Source organism: Erinaceus europaeus, unplaced genomic scaffold (genome assembly GCF_950295315.1).
Source record: "Erinaceus europaeus unplaced genomic scaffold, mEriEur2.1 scaffold_1295, whole genome shotgun sequence".
NCBI classification, from domain to species: Eukaryota; Metazoa; Chordata; class Mammalia; order Eulipotyphla; family Erinaceidae; genus Erinaceus; species Erinaceus europaeus.
The window spans coordinates 1-7,548 of NW_026647719.1; the positions used below are offsets into that span (position 1 = coordinate 1).

The following is a 7,548-nucleotide window of genomic DNA, read 5'->3' on the forward strand; positions in this document are numbered from 1 at the left end:
TACAGAAAGCTCTTGTTCCTTTGTATCATGAAGCCCAGTGATAATGGGGTGAGTGGGAGTGGGGTGGGCAAGAGAGCAGGTATTACTACTTCCATTATACAAATGAGAAATACGAAGCACAAGATGGTGCTTCTGTTCAGTTGATACTGAATACGCCAAGGGCAAGCAGTTAGAGAAGCAGCAATACAGATGTTTACTAGGAACTAGCCTCCACCTGCTAGTAGAGATACGACCATGGGGTTCTGCTATGGTAGGGCCGGAGAGGAACCTAGGTCTCCTGACTTCTCCTGTCAATTAACTACTACTATTTTTGGATTTTATTTTTATTTATTTTTTTGGAAGATCAAGATAACATTACATACATGCACAAAATATATTGTGCATGAAACAACCAAGATCATAGATGAAAAGTAAATAAAATAATCAAAATCAGCTTTCAGTTTAATCCCTGTGACCTATGTTAGATGATTCCACATACTCCCTTGAACCTCAGGTGTTGGTATGCTTATAAATTCTGCTTCTAAGACCCCTTCTGTTTCATTGGTTTAATCTCCCCTGCTTGGCACTGTGTTCTATTTGCATAACCACTGTTAACTAAGCACCCCCTGCCTCCGGGACATTGGTTTAATCCTCACTGGGCTTTGTCTTTCTCCCCACCCCCTATCCTACATACATCCTTTTCGGACCTGACTCTTCCGCCTCAGGAGAGATGCAGGACAGAATTGTGTTGTGATTAGAAGAGATTAGATTGTTGAAGTGCATCCCCACTTGTCAATAAAGCAATACTGCTTCCCAGCTCAGCCATAATCATGGTTTTGCCTGAGACCCGTCCTGCCTGCAGGGTGTTGGTTTAATCCCTACTGGTTAGGTGGAAGCTTGCTATCTTCACGCTCTTTTTCTTCTTTTCACCCACTCTCTTACCTATTTCCTCTTCCAACCTGCCACTTCTGCTTCAGAAGGTATAAAGGCATTTTTCTCTGATCAATAAAAAATTGCATTGTGTTCCCGCTCAGCCACATGTTCCAGAGTCTCTCTCTCCAGCAGCACTAGCCCAGCAGGGAGCCGGAGGCTCAAACCAGGATCCTTACACCCCTCATATCACAGTCTTGCTGATCATTATTAAATCACTAATAAAAATAAAATCTATCCAAGCAACACTGAACCAAATTCACTAAGAGATATAAAGAAATTAGCAATACAAACCTGTGATAGAAATCAAAGTCATATTTTATAGAGCCAAATGGTATAAGCATTTAAATAATAAGTGGCCTCACTGAATCCATACTCACAGTGGTCTAAAGATGGAACATAAGAAAAGTATGACTAGCACTACAAAAGAAAACAAAAATAGAGGCCAGTTGAAGGCACATGATACAATGTGCAAGAACTCAGGTTTAAGCCTCCAATCCCCACCTGCAGGGGGAAAGTTTTGCAAGAAAGAAGCAGTGCTGCAGGTCTCTCTCTCTCTCTCTTATTACTCACTATCCCCTCTAGCTGTCTCTATCTAATAAATAAACATCTAAAAAATAAAAAATAGAAAACATAAATAACAGAAGAGAGGAATGAAGATGAGATGCGACAGTGGAAATGGTTCATGTAAAATAAAGATAGACTGAAACATGAAGACAAGATGGCATATTCTGGAAGCATCTCGATCCTCATGGGATTGTTGTCATCAAAAAATCTAGGGATACTGACAGCAGGATGGCTTTGTCGTTCTGGGACAGCCGGTGACTGGTCTTGGGAACCTCCTCGGTCTCCTCGATGTCACACACCTCTGCAGCATCTTGGGAGTAGTTGTGTTTCATGAGGAGGATGTTCCTTCTGTTCATGGGAGGGATGAGGGGCTTCCCTGGCTGGGGAGGGGGGCATCTCCGTCAAGACAGATGCATCTCTTGTGCTGCGGTTACTGCGGCTGCCTTTCCTGCTGGACAGCTGGGATCCACAGTGATGGTCATGAATGCATTTGGAAGATGACCTCCGTAGTTTATGGTAGCCGTCTAAGTCGTCTGCCATGTCGGCAAACTCCGCTGAGGCTCCCGTGCCTCGGAGAGTACATAGTTCATAATGTGGAGGCTCGAACACCTCCTGGAACACCGTCTGATCAAAGTCTGCCTTCCTCTGCACCTACTTCTTACGGGGCTGTTTGATCTGCACGATGACAGAGATGATGATCAGGATGATGACAATGCAGGAAGTCACGCCAATGACCGTCCCACTGGTGTTGGTCAACTGATCCAGCAGGCTGGCTTTCCGCTTCTCTTTACAGTGACTCTCGTCCCAAGGGTAGACACAGTTCTGCAGCCCATTAAACACGAGTGTGTTGTTGATACACATGTTACTGTGGCAGAAGAATGTATTGCCTTCACATGGAGGCTCTTGGAAGGAGGTGAACAGCATCTGGAAGCGGCTGCTGCGGCTGCCCTCGTCGGCCCACATGCAGATGACGCCCAGCCCGGTGTGAAGCATGATATCGTTGGCCACCGTGCTGCAGAACTCGGCCTTCAGGTCGGCCACCAAGCTGCTGCTGTCGTACACAGCCACGAAGTTCCTCTTGTACTCGTTGGAGTTCTGCATCTCGTAGTCCAGGAACCCCAGGTAGATCTTGGATCGTGGTGGTGCCCGGATATACCACTTGTAGTCCACAGCCTCGCTGGCAGAAGCTTTGCCTTCATTCATGATCTGCACGGACTCCATGATGCCTTTGGGGCCGCCTGTCTCAAACTCACAGGCTGGTAGTGGTTTCAAAACTCCAAGGTCCTTAAAATCAGGGTCAGGAGTGAAATTGTATCCAGCTGAAAATCCGATAGATTTCGGCTCTCTATCCGTAAAGAATTTAATCCACAGAAACCTTCCACTGGATTTGATTACAGGTGGATGTTGCTGTCTACAGAAACGCCCAATTATTGGAGAAAATCCAAAAGGTCCATCTCGAACTTCAATGTGATCAAACTTATACTCCCAAGAAGATTCAATAGAGTACTTTTCTTTATTTTTATTATTTTTATTTATTTTATTTATTTATTCCCTTTTGTTGCCCTTGTTGTTTTTTTATTGTTGTAGTTATTATTGTTGTTGTCGTTGTTGGATAGGACAGAGAGAAATGGAGAGAGGAGGGGAAGACAGAGAGGAGGAGAGAAAGATAGACACCTGCAGACCTGCTTCACCGCCTGTGAAGCGACTCCCCTGCAGGTGGGGAGCCGGGGTTTGAACCGGGATCCTTATGCCGGTCCTTGTGCTTTGCGCCACCTGCGCTTAACCCGCTGCGCTACAGCCCGACTCCCTAATAGAGTACTTTTCATCAAAGTAAAGTTCAATGTACTGTCTTGGAGCAGCTTATATGATGTAAATGCATTCTGTCTGGGGGGTACTTGCTGGGGTAGTTTGGAAAGGTGAAGATATCTCCCTCTGCATGTTTTGTCCAAGTTCCACACTGCACTGATTTCTGTGTTTCTGAGGTGATTTGCTTTTCTGCTCTTTTCTTGGTTGTCCCAGACAAATGGAGGATGATTAAACTTGCTACAACGTGCACCAGACCGCGTCCATGGATCATGTCTGTGCGTTATTCAAGCCGCCCCGCACCCCATGAATGGGGTCCGCAGGGGCGGGCTGGTTGCGCCCCCCGCGGCAGCCAGTTCCCCTGGGCAGGGGCCCCGGCTGGCGCACCTCAATTTGTTTTCTCTGAGAATGGATTTTAAATCCTAGCTTGATCTTTTTTTTTTTTTTTTTTAATTTTATTGGGGGGAGGTGGTTAATGGTTTATAACACATGGGCACAATTTCCCAGCTCTGTGAATGGATGTCTATAAAATACTTTCTCTCCCAACCAAGAACCCCAACTGTCCCCCCAAATACTCCTCTTGTTACCCTTTGTAGGAGTCCCTTGCTTTGGTGCAGTACTCCACTGCCCAGTCCAGGTTTTACTCTGTGTTCTCCTTTTGAGACCCTGCCTCAAGATCCAGGGTCATTCAGAAAGAGGTTAGCCCTCTTTCTTCCTATCTCATCCCACACATTTTTTTCTTCTTCAGCATCCATCCAAGGTGAGATAGAGATTGGAATTCTAGAGTTTCTGGTCTAATATCTAGGTCTTTGATGGTGGGCTTGGTTTACCACCATTGGTCATATTTCTCTGTCCTTTTTGCCCTCCCTTTTCCTATGTATTTCTTTTCTTCATTTGCAGTTGTTTGTGTTACTGGTTTTGTTCTATTGATACCACTGACCATCTCATTTAGAGCTATAGTTGCTTTGCTTCTCTTCATGTAGTACTACTTTCAGTAATTCTTACAAGGCAGGATTGGTGGTGGTGAATGCATTCAGTTTCTGTATGCCTGAGAAGATTTTGTTTCTCATTCACACTTGAAGGGTAAATTGGCAGCATGGAGTATTCATGGATGGTAATTTTTATCTTTTAATACTTTGAATATGTCATTCAACTCTCTTATTGTCTTTATGGTCTGTGGTGAGAAATATGATGAAAGCCTGATGCCTCTGCCTCTGTATGTCAGACTCATTCTCTCCCCAGCAGTCTGCAATATTTTTTCCTAGTGCTTGATTTTGGATAGTATTACTATGGTGTTTCTTGGTGTGTGCCATTTGGATTCAGAAACTTGGGTGTTTGTTCATCTTCCTGATTGTACTTTGAAAATCTCCTAGGTGTGATCAATTTTCTGCTATAATTTCTTTGAATATGTTCTCTGCTCATTTCTCCTCTTCATCTTCATATATTTCAATAACTTCCACATTCAATTTTTTTTCTGATGGAATCTGCTATTGTACTATTTATCCATTTAATTGCTTCATTTTTCATGTACAACAACTTTGCAACAGTGTGGTAGATTTGTCTCCTAACCCCTGATATTCTCTCCTTAAGCTGATTTGTTCTATTTCTTAAGGCCTTTTTAAACATTTTCTTTATTGGGGGATTAGTGTTTTACATTTGGCAGTAAATACAGTAGTTTGTACATGCATAACATTTCTCAGTTTTCCACATAACAATACAACCCCCACTAGGTCCTCTGTCATCCTTTTTGGATCTGTACTCCCCCCCCCCATTCCAAAGTCTTTTACTTTGGTGCAGTACAGCAACTCCAGTTCAAGTTCTACTTGTGTTTTCTCTTCTGTTCTTGTTTTTCAACTTCTGCCTGAGAGTGAGATCATCCCATATTCAACCTTCTGTTTCTGACTTATTTCACTTAACATGATTTCATCAAGCTTCATCCAAGATAGGCTGAAAACGGTGAAGTTTTTAACAGCTGAGTAGTATTCTATTGTGTATATATACTGCAACTTGCTCAGCCATTCATCTGTTGTTGGACACCTGGGTTGCTTCCAGGTTTTGACTATTACAAATTGTACTACTGTAAACATAGGTATACACAAATCTTTTTGGATGGATGTGTTGGGTTCCATAGGATATATCCCCAGGAGATGAATTGCAGCTTCATAAGGTAGGTCTATTTCTAGCCTTCTGAGAGTTCTCCAGACTGCTCTCCATAGAGGTTGGACCAATTTACATTCCCACCAGCAGTGCAACCCCACAACCTCTCTAGAATTTGTTGCTACTACCCTAAGGCCTTCTTATATAAGCCTCAACTCCAGCTCAAATGTCCTTCATATGCTATAGCTCTGTTTGAAATTTTCTTTGTGTCTTGTCGCTCTTCAGTGAAATGATTTCTGAGATCCTGAATTTGTGTCTGTATTTTATGGATAAAGTCTTGAATTGATTTCATAATAAGTTTTCTGAATTTAAGCTCATATTTTTTCCAAATCTTTGTGAGTTTGACCAGCTGAATTTTTTCAGTTTTGGCTAAGTGTGGTTTCTGCTAGTCAGCCAATAGATGGCACTGTGGCTATGTTGTTTATATTCTACAGTGGGGGAAGGGTAGCGTCTTTTGTATAACCTTGGGTAGGATTAGGCAGAAAAATTCTTACTGCCTTGTTTCAGACTGTACTCTCGCCTTTAGCAGTCTTCTGCCATAGTCTGGGCAGGCTGCACAGTTTTAGTTTCTGACCAGCATTTTTCTTACCTTCTTGGGCCTATATATGTTCTACTGTGTGTCTGTATCACTTAATTATGGCACTGGCTGCCAAATACAGGCTGCTGACTCTCAATTCAAGCTGTTTTTGTCTTGAAAGTTTGTCCTGTGTCCATTACCATGCATGCTTGCACCCAACTGAGGCTAGTGATTTCTTAGAAACATTGTGGGATTTCAGGTTTTTATTTATTTATTTATTTATGTGTTTATTTATTATTTTGCAGCTTTATTTAGTTGTTTGAGGATCCAATCTTTCAGTTACTGCTACTCCATGGCCATGTCCCATATTTAATTATTTATTTTCCACCAAGATTATTGATGTGGCTGAGTGCCTGCATAACAAATCCAATGCTCCTGGTGACCTTTTTGTCCTTCTCCTCTTCACCCCCCCTTTTTTATTCTTCTGAAAGAGACAGAGAGAAATTGAGAGGGAGGGGGAGACAGAGAGGGAGAGAGACACCTACAGTATTGCTTCACTGCTCATGAAGTGCCCATCCCCTACAGACAGGGACCAGGGGTTTGAACCCAGGTCCTTGTGCACAATACATATGCTGTACTGGGTGTGCCATTGCTTAACTTCTTTTCAGAAAAATGGCTTCTTACCATGGCTAATAGAATATGAAGTCTTGTTAAGGCTGATTTTGTCTTTTATGATATATTTGTACACAAAGTGGTTGGGGGCACTATTTTGGAATCAGAAAACTTGCGGTCAAGTCCTAGTTTCCCTGCCTCCTAGGAGTGGATTTGGGTTTCTTCATCCTTAAAAGGGAAGTTGGAATTTTAGTTTCAGTTGGTCTTTTATTATTATTATTATTACATTTGTGTGTGTGTGACCATAACATTTTGTTCCACTGCCCATTTTTTTCATTCTGCTACCTCCATCTTGCCATTATCTTATTTGAATTTTAAGATGACTTTGAATTTTCTTCCTTTAAAAGTAATTTTTATGACTTCCATTAGCATTCTTCCTTTAAACCCAGTGACTCATACTATTCCATAAAAGATATTTGAACTGGAGCAACTATTCACAAGATCCTGAATGATGATGAGAAGAGGTATGAGATGGGGTTTGCTGATTAGCAAAGAACAGACACCCTCTCCATACCTCCTCCCCCTGATGCTCAGAATAGGAGGGGGAGGAGGGAAGAGTCCTAAATGAAAATGGGACTGAGAAACTTTCCTTGTGAGTAGACCTTTGAAACTTTTGCAAGAGATATCAGCAGCTTTCAGAAATGGCCTTATATTTTGACAGATGTTCTCTTTTGGGTTGACATTCTGAGATCCTGGGGGAGTTGGTAAATAATCCTATCAACCTTGTCAACCTTGTTTGTTTGTTATTTCTTTTTAAAGGTGGATCATGAAATTATAGTCAGCAAAGTACCTTTACTTAAGTGCCAGGTCTATTTTAGTTTAGTGCTTCAAGAGTGAAGTACTTTCTCTAATCACCATGTACACATGCTGATGGCACAGCAGTAATGGGCATGAAGATGTAGATTTAATGAAAGACTAGATCT

The 7,548-nt window shown here is 42.2% G+C and overlaps 2 pseudogenes; both read right to left on the reverse strand.

Moving 5' to 3' along the window:
* Positions 1–735: 735 nt before the first annotated feature.
* LOC103120482 (neuropilin and tolloid-like protein 1) lies at positions 736–3,074 on the reverse strand (annotated as a pseudogene).
* Positions 3,075–3,255: 181 nt separating this feature from the next.
* Positions 3,256–4,529, reverse strand: LOC132536429 (neuropilin and tolloid-like protein 1; annotated as a pseudogene).
* Positions 4,530–7,548: the final 3,019 nt, after the last annotated feature.